Below are 13112 nucleotides of genomic sequence, written 5' to 3'. Positions count from 1 at the left end.
TATGCTCATATGTTTGTGCCTCTCTCTCTCTCTCTATGTATATATATATATATATATATATATATATATATATATATATATATATATATATATATATATATATATATATATACACACACACACACATATCCACACCCACCCACACACACACATACATATATCCATCAAGAATCTACTTTCCAGGCAAGGTCATGGGTAAACTTTCATTTAATTAAAACATTTTTGAGCTGCCTCAGCATAACAGTTAATTCTTCATATTCAATATTTCATTTATTAGGATTTGCTGCCAAATATTCACATAAAAGATACTGGACAAGCAAAACAGCAATTCCAACCTTGTCTGTAGATTTATCCATTTGTAAGGCAAAAGTGTAATTCTTCAGAATTCATGTTTGTTAGTTAAACTCCTAAGTCACTAGTCATGTAATCTCAGGAAAATTCCATTGTGTACTCATGAAAGAATGAGAGTGAAAAAGGCAAATGCTATCTTAATATTATGATGAAAATAATTTTGGCCTCATGGATCCCCAGAAAATGTTTCAGGCAACCTGAGAGGTCCTTGGATCACACTTTAAGAAACACTGATATTGGGAATTCCCAAATGAAAAAACTACCTTTATGAATGCAGTTTGGTACTTTTTATTCAATGTAGTCTCAGAAAAGTTAAGGAGGCAGGAAAGCACAAGGATAATTTTGGAGACTGTGAATAGACAAATTTGAGTGGGCCAAACAAATTCAAAAAGGGAATTATAAGCATAGAGGCAAATATGGATGGATAAAGAAAGTAAGTATAGAATGAATAGCTAGATTCAGGGATCTGTGAAAATAGGATAAGGGGATAGTCAGTTACAAAAATTTTGCCTTTGGATATACCCTATGCTTAATCATACCTGAAGTAGCTATATACTGGGTATGTATATTTGTGTGTATATGCCAAAGTTTTGTCAGTTCTCCCTTCCCCAAGAAAATCTAGAAACATGACAAAAGTTTACAAAAGTATTCACTTTTTACCTGTTTTTAAAAATTGGTAGAATGAATTTAAAGAAGAAAATAAATAATCAAAGAGCTAGGAAGGAGTAACAGCATTACAAGCTTTGTAGAGAGTACTAAATGTTTCATAAAAGGTTTGTCACTAGAGTCTGATTTTCAAAACAAATTGATGGAAAAGAAGGACAATATTTCCCAAAAGTCAAATTACAACATTTGCCTCAAATCACAAAGTTTATGAAATTTGGTCAGAAGTTAAACTAAAGTCAATCACCTAACAATCAATTAATTGTTGTGTTGAAGCAACTGGAAAATATTTGAATTAAATGGAAGTCTATCCATGACCTTGCCTGAAAAGTAGACTTTGGATCATCTTTAAAAGATCATAGATTATTTTATGCATGCATACATATATACACAACACTGAGTCAAATAATGCTCTCATTTTTTTTGAGAGATTAGAACATTTAGAAGAAAAAAAATCTCATTTATTCTCAAAGCATTAGATTAGGAGCTCTTACCCTGAAGTACATGGATGCCCAAGACCAGATTTTAGGGAGACCTTTGAACTGAGATGGGGAAAAAAATCCCATCTTCTACCTCCGCATTAATGTCTAAATAAAAATTAGCATTTTTAAAAATTATATAAAAACATTTTTCTGAGTAGTTCATAGGGCTTTGCCAGACTGCCAGTGAGAGTCTATGATATGCAATGGTCAAGAACTCTTGCCTTATTATAGACCAATCTCCCTAATAAACATTGATGCAAAAATCTTAAGTAAAATATTAGCAAAAAGATTACAGAAAATCATCCCCAGGATAATACATCATGAACAAGTAGGATTTATACCAGGAATGAAAATCTGGTTCAATATTAGAAAAACTATTAGCATAATTGGCTATATCAATAACCAAATTAACAAAAACCATATGATCATCTCAATAGATGCAGGAAAAGCATTTAATAAAATCCAACATCCATTCCTATTAAAAACATTAGAGAGTATAGGAATAAATGGACTTTTCCTTAAAATAGTCAGTAGCATCTATTTAAAACCATCAGTAAGCATCATATGTAATGGGGATAAACTGGAACCATTCCCAGTAAAATCAGGAGTGAAACAAGGCAGCCAATTATCACCATTACTATTCAATATTGGGTTAGATATGCTAGCTTCAGCAATAAGAGATGAAAAAGAGATTAAAGGAATTAGAGTAAGTAATGAGAAAACTGAATTATCACTCTTTGCAAATGATATGATGGTATACTTAGAGAACCCCAGAGATTCTACTAAAAAGCTATTAAAAATCATCCACAACTTTAGCAGAGTTGCAGGATACAAAATAAATCCACATAAATCATCAGCATTCTTATATATCACTAACAAAATCCAACAGTTAGAGATACAAAGAGAAATTCCATTTAAAATGGATAGTATAAAGGGGCAGCTAGGTGGCGCAGTGGATAGAGCACCAGCCCTGAATTCAGGAGGACTTGAGTTCAAATCTGTTCTCAGACACTTAACACTTCCTAGCTGTGTGACCCTGGGCAAGTCATTTAACCCCAGCCTCAGAAAAAGAAAAAAAAATTAAAAATAAAATGGATAGTATAAAATATTTGGGAATCTCTCTGCCAAGGGAAAGTCAGGAGCTATATGAACAAAACTACAAAACACTTTCCACATAAATAAAGTCAGATCTAACCAATTGGAAAAATATCAAGTGCTCTTGGATAGGTCAAGCGAATATAATAAGAATGAAAATACTACCTAAATTAATCTATTTATTTAGTGTTATACCAATCAGACTCGCAAAAACTATTTTACTGAGCTAGAAAAAATAACAACAAAATTCATATGGAAGAACAACAGGCCAAGACTTTCCAGGGAACTAATGAAAAAAAAAATCAAATAAAGGAGGGCTAGCTGTACCAGAACTAAAATTACATATAAGCCGTATAAGATCATGGACTTTGTCTTATTTAAACTATATGTTTGTTTCAAGGCCAAACTCACTGCTCCATGTAGGATGCACTTAATATAAATTCTTTGGAAGAAAGAAAGAAGGAAGGGAGGGAAAGAGAAGAGAAGGAAGTTAAAGAAGGAAGGGAAGAAAGTAAAGAAAAGAAGGAAAGAAGAGAGGGAGGGCAAAGGAAGGGAAGGAAAAAAGAAAGGAAGAAAGAAAGAAAAAAGAAAGTAGCATGGGAGGAAGGGGAAAAGAAAGAGGAATATAGAAAAGAAAAGAGAGAGATGAGAAATAGAGAAAAAGAGATAGAAAGGAAAGAGAAAGAAAGGGATATAGAGAAATAAAGCAGGAAGTGATGATAGGGGAAGAGATAGAAAGAAACAAGGCAAGGAGGAAGAGACAGGAGAGAGATAGAGAGACACAAAGCACTGATAATGCATAGAGGTGTGATTCTCCAGTTTTACCATCACTTTATCTTTCATTTAATTCCATGTTATTAATGTGTGTCTCTCTAAGCCTCAGCAAATTTTGGCTGTAAATGAAATGATCATAGACCTAGAGCTGAAAGAGATCACCAGAGTCATCCAGTTCAATTCCTGACATTTCACAAATGACAAAACAAGCTCAGAATTGTGACTTGCCCAGTGTCATATAGGGCATAAGTGACTAAATCAGACTTTGGATCTGGAGCCTTTGATTCCACGTCCAACCCTCTTTTTATTACTACCACGATTCGACTAAATGAATGCTTCTCCAGCTTTTTCTTAAGCTTCTAGGACCATCAACAAGTACAATATTATTTAATAATAATAATATTTTTAAAAATAAAAATATATTAAAATGTGTTCAGAGGAGCCTTAGAGGTTTTTATGTCATCTCTTGAGATACTGAGTGTTTCCCTGAGGATTGATAGAAACAAAACTGAAAATCACTGGCTTAGAGTGACATTGATTTACCAAAGTTAGTTGAGCTAAATGACTTCTCAGTGATGGATTCTGAAAATGACAGGTAACCAAATATAAGTGGAGCTTTGGCCAGTCTTTCTCATTTCCAGTGACTCAACAGATCATTAGGTTTTGTCCATGGCTGCTCAGAGGCTGAAAAATATTATGAATAATAAAACAAGAACAAATCCTGTAGATAGAAATGAGGGTAATGGGCAGTCTCACCAATCTGTAGTTATTTTGGAGAAAAAGAAATGTTCTTGACCTTCTTCTTTCAAAGATCATTCTTTTTGTTAAACTGAAGATACTGATCATACAAGACTAAAGCATCTCATTTTTGAGGGTCTTGGAAATTTCTCTCATGTTTGGTAAGCTATTAGTAATACCACTCACTCACTCATGGAGACAATGGAAAGATTTGGAATCAGAGGACCTGGGTTCAAAATGGGAGCTTGGATGTGTCCAACATATATTGGATTGCTTGCTGTCTAGAGAAGGGAGAGGTGGGGAAGGAGAAAGAATAATTTGGAAACAAGCTTTTGCAAGGGTGAATGCTGAAAATCATCTTTGCGTGTATTTTGAAAAATGAAAAGCTATTATTATAAAAACAACAACATCAATAGCAACAGAAAAACAAAATGGCAGTTTGGAGTAATGGAAAAACATGGAATCAGGAAGATTCTAGCTTTGAGTCCTTCCTCATACCCTAGGCAAGGCACTTAGCCTCTCTTACATTAATCTCATCTGTCAAATGGGTATAATAATAACATCCATCTCCCATGATGGTTGTGAGACTTGAGTGAGATAATATATGTATAAAGTACTTTGTAAATCTTAAAGAGACAAGGTATGAATTACTGTTATTATGTCATGTTTGGCTGGGGAACTGACCTTGGAACCAGAAAAACCTACATTCAAGTCCAGTCCCTGACACACATTGACTGGGTGACTCTGGACAAGTCATTTACTCTCTCAAGGCTCAAAGAAACTCTCTAAGACTCTAAATTGAAAAGAAAGAGCTTACTTGCATTTTTAGAGAGGATTTTTCATTAGGTGCTCCCTATACCTATGAAATCATAAGTCTAGTCTTTTTCTCTACTTCTTTTTTTATTAATATTATCATTGATGATTATGACAATGATCATTATCCTTTCTCTGACTTGTTTGCATGACCTCGGGCCAGTTTTTTAAAAAATATTCTGTCATTCTCAATTTCCTCATCTATGAAATGAGGGGTTTGGATTGGATGAACCTTCCTGCTCTGAATGTATTACCCTTTAGCCCTAAATATTGAATGCTGGACCTGTGTATGTATTTTTGGACACAGAAAAATGTTTAAGACTTGGTACCTGTCTTGGAAAGAAAAAAATGATGACAGTGAACAGCCTGCGAAGTCCATTAGCTACAATATCATAAGTGTCTGAGTACTTGGGGTGAGTGCTTCCTTACTCTTGTGCTTCACTCAAATCCAGAAAAATTTAGGCACCCCTCAATAGACTGACTCCAGTTTTTTTACTTTCAGATACAGGTAATATCATGAATATCATGAATACAGGTAGTGTCATGAAACTATTATTAAAAGGAAGGAGATTACTTCAATCATCTAATAAGTGACCATTAGTCACAAAGATATGACTTATTTTCTTAAGGATGGGGTTTATCTGGCGAAATCACCCTCTCTTTCACAATTCTTGTCTGGGTTACCTGTAGCTCAAAATGGGATGAGTAGCTATCTCTGTCTCTGTCCGTGCCTTTCTCTTTCTCCTTCCCCTTTTCTGCTTCTTTCTATTGTTCCTTATTGGGATGTGGTTTCATATCCCAACTTCTGGGTCCTCAGTTTTTCTAGACTAGAGCAGTTTTGTCCAAAATGGGGGGGGTGTCAGAATACCTAGGTCATGGCTTGAATTTGCAGGATGTAGAATCAGTTCATCAGTGGCTGAGAAGATGGGTTTCATATACTTGGTCCTCCCCCAGATAACCAACCAACATAACCACATCAGTCCCAACTGTTTATTGAATGTAGTCATTTATTTCTTCATTTCACCCTATCCCAGAGCTTTGAGTCTCAGAGTAATTACAATCCCAGTACTGACTTATAAGTAGCTATGTAATTACTATTAAGAAAATCATCCCTTTTTCCATACCCTCCAGGGGGAAAAATTTTACTGTCAGGGTCCCATAATGTCAAAAGTTTGAAGACTGATGCTCTGGAGGGATCACCTATCTTTCAGCTGCATCTTCTTTTGAAAGATACACACTGCCTTCCAAAATTGTTTTCCTGAATCCTTCTTTTTCCTTGTTTCCACCTCTCCTTTGCAGGCATCCTTTTCTCCTTATCTCCATATTGTGCCCAATCTCCTCTAAGCAGTGACCTCATTTCACTCCTTCCACCATGTATATATTCCCTTAGGTAAACATTTTATTTTCCTTCATAATGCAAATGGTGAAGGAGGATGGGGAGAAAAGGCAAATATACAGTCTACCATACAACTTAATGCAACATAATTAAATACTAAATTATATGTATTAATCACTAAGTAATCATTTAGAGGAGATCTGTAGAAATTTGATTAAGTGGTCAGTGAAAACTTGCAGGAGAAGGGATTTATTCTGGGTTTTGGAAGATGGATAGTATTTGGTCATTGAAGGGAAGAGAACAGAGTATTTCAAGTCAAGAGAATGAAGAATTAAGGACAACTAGAGTAAAATATATCCTTAAAGAAATATGTTAGGAAAAAAGATGGGCTGGCCACATAGTAGGAACAAGGGATAAATGATGGTCAACCCACCCCCACTACCAGTAGCTTTTCAAAATAAAGAGAAATTGAGGAAGGCCCTTGGGATACTGGTTGGGCCTCTGGCAAATTTATTGCAAAAGCTACAGGGAATGGAATTGCAGGGTGGATTGCAAGTATTTTGTTGGAAGAAGCACCCACATGGATAAGATTAATGATCCATATGAGCAGCTGAGTCAAAATGGAACATGGATTGGAGGGGGTAAATATTGGAGTCACAGTAGCCAACTAAGAGATAATACCTCTAATGTAAGAATGATATAATGTTACCCTGATGTGGTAGAAATAGCAATGGAGAGAGAGGGAGGCAAGACCTTGAGATTAGGCTCCTTCACCCAGATTGGGGAGGAACACAGTGAATGGAGACAGAGAGAACAGAGAGTGCCTCGAAACTGCTACATTCCTGCAATTCCTGTGTAGAGCAAAATGTGACAACTCCTGGGTTTAGTCTTTTTTGACCAATTTAGGATGGATGAGTTTGTAGGTGGCCTGGCTCCCTTTCTTTCTCCCTCAGTATAAAATTGCATAGCTGTTAACATCTATTGGCCATTGGATTGTCAAGCTTTGTCTGGATAAAGTCAGCCTCCCAGTACCAGTTAGCCTGATTTCCCTGAACAAGATAAAAAACTGAATGCATGTCTTTTTTACTCTTTCTACATACATGTAGAATATATTATAATATGTATATTAGCCAATAAACTATATAGGCAGATCAACTAAATGTGAAGTTTTGTCTATTTCTTGAATTCCTACAGCTGTCTAGTCCAACAAAGGAAGTAGAGATATTAAAGACATTTTGAAGGGAATATTACCAGAGCTGGTGACTGATTGAACAAAAGGGATAGAAGAGAAGGGCATATGAAAAAGGAGGGCCCAGTTTTAAGCTAGGGTGACTAGGTGAATGGGTTTCCTAGAAAAGATATAAGGAAAACATAGGTGCTTAACAAATGTTCATTGAGTGTAAGTGGATCAAGGGAATGAGTTTGTGGACATAAGATAATGAGCTTGTTTTTTACAATTGTTGGATCTGAATTTATGGTAAGACATTAATGTGAAAACGTATAGTGGAGTCTTATAGATGGAAGAATGGAATTTTGGGGAGAAGCCAGAACTGAAGACATAGACTTGGGAGTCCTCCAAAGAGAGGTCATAGCTTGATACACTATCTGGTAGAGAATAGAAGGATGGTAGAATAGACAGTGGAAGACTGAGACTGGAGAAAAATTCATAGTGCAGAATGAGAAAAATAGAAGCCCCCCCCCCCAAAAAAAAAAAAAAAACCTGAAAAAAATCTTGTTTCTGGTAATTAGAAAAATGTCAAACTCATCAAATTTGGTTCCTCCCCACCCCAATAAGTATCCATGTATTTGTCAAAATTGTAAGATCGGGTAAATCTGGTTTCTAGGAGAGGCTTGACAAAAAGAATGGCTATTTTTGTACTAATCTTGGGTAGAATCAAACCTATGTTTTAGATTGGGTTTTAGGTTCTTGCCATCATGATTGAAGTTGTTCCAAACTGGTCTTACTTCAAGCCAGCAACAATAATTCAGACTGGTTCAATCACTTAATGTTGGAAAATGTCCTCAAATATTCCTCCCACTCTCTCCTCCTCCTATCCTTGAACAGAAAAATGCTCAAGTTTCCCTAAACGGTCCAAGTTCACATTCACTTCTGCTTTCAGGGAGGAAAATGAAAAAGGGGAGGGGAGTTAAAAGAAAAGGCTCCTCCAGATTGAGGTTCCTATTTGGATCTCAGTTGAGAACTGTCATTTGGTCAGACCCCCTTTTCCCCCCTTTTAAGTTAATTCAAATAAATACTTCACATCCCAGGGCTCATTTTCAGTAAGAAAATAGATCCTGTCTTCACAAGCTCATAAAAAAAGGAGAAAGATAAAATAGCCAATTCTGTCAAAAGAAAAGGTGAATTCAGTGTCAATTTGTGCAAATGGAGGATTAGCCAGCACACTAATGAGGATAAATTGAAAGAACTGAGTAAGAGTGCAAAACAGAGGCGTGATTAAAGGAAGAGAAAGACAAATTGTGGCCGTTAATCTCCTCTGTTTCCCTTTAGGACCCTTTCCAGGACATGGGATAGTCTCTTACTTGTATCCATTGAAAATACTTCATTCTGCACTTTCTTTAACCTCAAGATGTATAATTCCTCATGGAAAGAAAATAATATTCTGGAAAAAAAAGTAAAAGACAGATCTGATATCTAAGACAAGGTCAGATTTTTCCCCCCTCTTGAACATAGCCAAATAAAAATTGATTTAACGTACTTCAATTAGAGCCAGTGTCTTTTTTATATATAAACAAAAGGCCTGTTTGTTTCTGATCACTTTCCAGCCTGACTTTCTAAGCCATCTAGGCCAGACATGGAGTTAGAGTTGGGGAAGATGAAATGATTTTTGTGACTAGTGTAGGAAAAAAAAAGAAAAAAAAAAAAGCTCACGCACATCAAACAATGATAATGATTTTAAGTGATTCACTAGTTTCCTTTTATTTAAATGCTCCAACTTTCAAAAATCATATTTTATGGGAAATGTGCAGCCTCCAAAAGAAGAGGCCGGTTTAGGGGCCAAAATGTTACCTTTTCCTCTCCCCACTCCCCATTTCCCCTTACAAATAGAGCCTAATTTTAGGCACAATCAAATTAAAGTAAGTTACTCAGCAAAAGTGGAATTTTTTTTCTTTCTGAATCTCATTTTTGCTTTTGGAAACACATGCACAGTTCTACTGGAGTTATAGCAAAATCAAGTCATTCAAAGAAGAGTCTGGAAAACAAGTAATATCCATCCACTTATACATCAATCAGCAGGCATTTCTTGAGTATTTATTAGGTGCTAGACAGAGGGAGTTTAAAGACAAAAATGAATAAGCCTGACCTCATGAGGATTCTATGAGACATAATATATGTACCTATAAGTGTATAGGAAATATAGATATTAAAGACTCGATTTGTGGTTTTATTGATATGGGGCCTCCCTAGTGAGCAAACTCCCTCTGATGATGGATTTAATATAGTTTTTTAAATTGTTCATTTTTAATATACATTGCTTTATGAATTAGGTTGGGAGAGAAAAATCAGAACAAAAGGGAAAAACCGTGGGAGAGAAAAAAAGCAAAAAAGAGAATGAGCATAGCATGTATTGATTTACATTCAATCTCTATAATCTTTTTTTCTGGATGCAGATGGCATTTTCTGTCAAAAGTCTATTGGGATTGCCTTGGATCATTGAACCACTGAGGAGAATCAAATTTTTCATAGTTGATCATTTCACATTCTTGCTATTAATTAATATAGTCTTTTTTTTTTTTTTTTTTGAGCCAATTGGGACTTTGCCCAGGGTCACACAGCTAGGAAGTGTTAAGTGACTGAGACTAGATTTGAGCTCAGGTCTTCCTGACTTCAGGACTGATGCTCTATCCACTGCACCATCTAGCTGCCCCTTAATTAATATAGTCTTAAAGAATTGCTTAAAGTAGCAAGAAATTAAAAAGTAGATGGATATCAAAACAGAGTATTTGGCTTGGAATGAAGAAGGCTGGGATTTGGCCTGAGTTCAAGTTTAGCCTCATGTACTTATAAGCTAATTATTTAGCCTCTGTCTGTCTGATTCTTCTTAACAGTAAAAAAAAAAAAAAAAAAAAAAAAAAAAAAGATAAAAATATCACTTGTTGTTGTGTGTGTTGTTGTGAGGATCAAATGAGGTGGATATAGTTCCATCTATCTATCTATCTATCTATCTATCTATCTATCTATCTATCTATCCATCCATCTATCCATCTTGCTAGCTATTTATGTGTCTATCTCTCTGTCTATCTATCAACATCTATAGGTATATTTATCCATCTATTTTCCTGTCTCTATATTTATTTATCTATCTGCCTGTCTATCTCTCTGTGTCTATTTCTATGTATCTGTCTATCATCTATCTACATCTATCTATCTATCTACCTATGTGTTCTGTCTGTCTGTCTAGCCATTTATCTGTGAATCTTTATATGTACTTCTCTTTATATACACATATACGTATACATATATTTATATGCATATAATAATATATAGGATTGTTTTGAGGATTAAGTGAAATATATATATATATATACATACATATACATGTATATGTTTATATAAATACACATACATCATTTGATCCTTACAACCATCCTGGGAGGTAGGTGCTATTATTATCTTTACAATTAAGGAAACAGACAGATGAATGTATTATGTACACAGATATGGAAAGAGAGTAAACTTGGTAGAGAAAGGTAGTAATAGTAGGAATCAGGAAAGACTTTCCATAGGAAAAGGCATCAGAAATGAACTTTGAAGGAAACTAAGGATTTAAAGATGTCAGGGTAAGGAGGGAGTGCATTCTGAGCATAGTATAAAAATAGTGACAGAGTCATTTGTTAGGATGAGCAAGAAGACCAGCTTGCTTGGACCAGAGACTTTTCAAAGGGGAGTGATGTGTAATAATCCTGGAAAGGAAGATTGGAATCAAATTTTGAAGGGCTTTAAATGTCAAAGGGAGAAACTTATATTTGATTTTAGAAGTAAGAGGGAATTATTAGAGTTTATTGAACAAGTGAGCAATATAGTCAGACCTAGGTTTTAGGATTGTCACTGAAGTACCTGTGTGGAAGATGGGTTGGAAAGGAAAAATATTGAGGGAGAGAGATTGTTATCATCTCAGTGAAAGGTGAGGAGAGTTGAAATGGATTAGGGCTAGGTAGGATTAAAACCCGGGTTACATCCAAATGGTTAGAAGGATTTAAAAAAAAATAACAGTTGTGGAGATAGAATCAGCAAAAGTTGAAAAATAGATACATGAAGTGAGAGAGAATGAGGGGTGGAGGATAATTTTGAAAGTTGTGATCCTAGAAAACTGGGAGGATAATGAGGTCCTCAACAGGCAAAAAAAAAAAAAAAAGATAAATGATAATACTTTTAATGTTATAAAACAATACGGATGGTTTAAATAATCCCCAGGAAAGGAAGCTACTTCCCATACTAAAACAACAACAATAATAACAACAACAAAAACCCCAACAAAGAAAATCAAACTCACTAATTCTAACAGCAAGTCAACTTCTAAGTCATGTGAAATGGTGGTGATATGTATGATGCAGCTCAAGGCTATCTTCCTGCTGAGCCGCTCACGTGGGCAACTGTGTGGGACAAAAATACCTTTTCCTTCTTGCACAGCTTCTATTTGTTCATGCATAGCTGGAGATAGATGGGCACATTGTTGGCAAAAATTGTGAAGTAGGTGAAATTGATCTTCAGCATTTCCAGACTCCCTTTTCTCTGCTCAGTTTTGAGGTGACTTCTTTCCTCCTCCCTTCCCACGTTTGAGCCTCTCCTCATAGAAAAAGGGGAAAGCATCTTAGAACAATCATTTATCTTTTCCATTGTTCTCACTCTATCAGAACTAATGGGTCTAATCCTTCATAATATGAATACATGATGGGAGGATTCCTGGCTCTTTTTCCTTTTCTCTCTTCTAAGAAAGGTCCAAACCTACACATTCTGGTAGAGAGCTTTTCTGGTTCCCAAAATGACAGTAACTGGGGCTGCAGACTACTAGTGATAGACACTAGTCTTGGAATAACACACTGGATGGAGCTCTATTTGTTCATCTATATGACTTGAAAGAGAAGTTTATTGGTCTTCTCAATTCTGAACCCTCGCCTTGTTGCTGAAGGAATCGGGGGTGCTGGTGAGATTTTCTAGCTCATATGCTTCTGGAATCTAATTTTCTAGCTAAAGAATGGAGAGTGGGGTGGGGTGAATGCTTGTCTAGGGAATTACCTCATGGGTAATCTCAAGAGAGTAGAGATACTCCCTTTTCTCTAGAGGAGAAGTTCCTGGGTTACAAGCTTCTTGGACAGAGAAGATCACTTATGTAGCCTCTGGGACTCAGAGGAACAGCAGCAAAGAACCAAACCCATGAATCCTTCAAAATTCTTCATGAAACAAACATTTTAAATTGAAGTGAATTAAAATTAATTTTGTGGCACCACAAAACATTTGAGAACCATAAATATAAGCAGCATGCATATAGATGAGTTTCCATCCATCTCAGGAAGTCACTGTCTAGACAGATTTTCTATTGAGGAACATAGCACATACATATAGCGCATGCTTTTTTTTTTTTTTTTTCCCAGACCCCCATCCCAGTGTCCATTCTTTCTAAGTCCAGTCTCCAGAGTGAGGGCTTCTGTATCTATCAGGAATATGCTGGAGGCAGCTTGTACTTGGGGAGAATTGATTTAAATTTTTTCATCACGAAAATGTATACTTGGGAGATTGACAAGCTAAAAATCAGGGCTTGATTTATTATTTTGTTTATTGTCTAATCTTAAAATGATGAAGAAAATGTTAATAATGCTAATCAAATTGAAAGAGTGTCATT

This window comes from Sminthopsis crassicaudata, chromosome 3 (genome assembly GCF_048593235.1).
Source record: "Sminthopsis crassicaudata isolate SCR6 chromosome 3, ASM4859323v1, whole genome shotgun sequence".
In the NCBI taxonomy this organism is placed as follows: Eukaryota; Metazoa; Chordata; class Mammalia; order Dasyuromorphia; family Dasyuridae; genus Sminthopsis; species Sminthopsis crassicaudata.
This window is presented reverse-complemented; position numbering follows the sequence as displayed.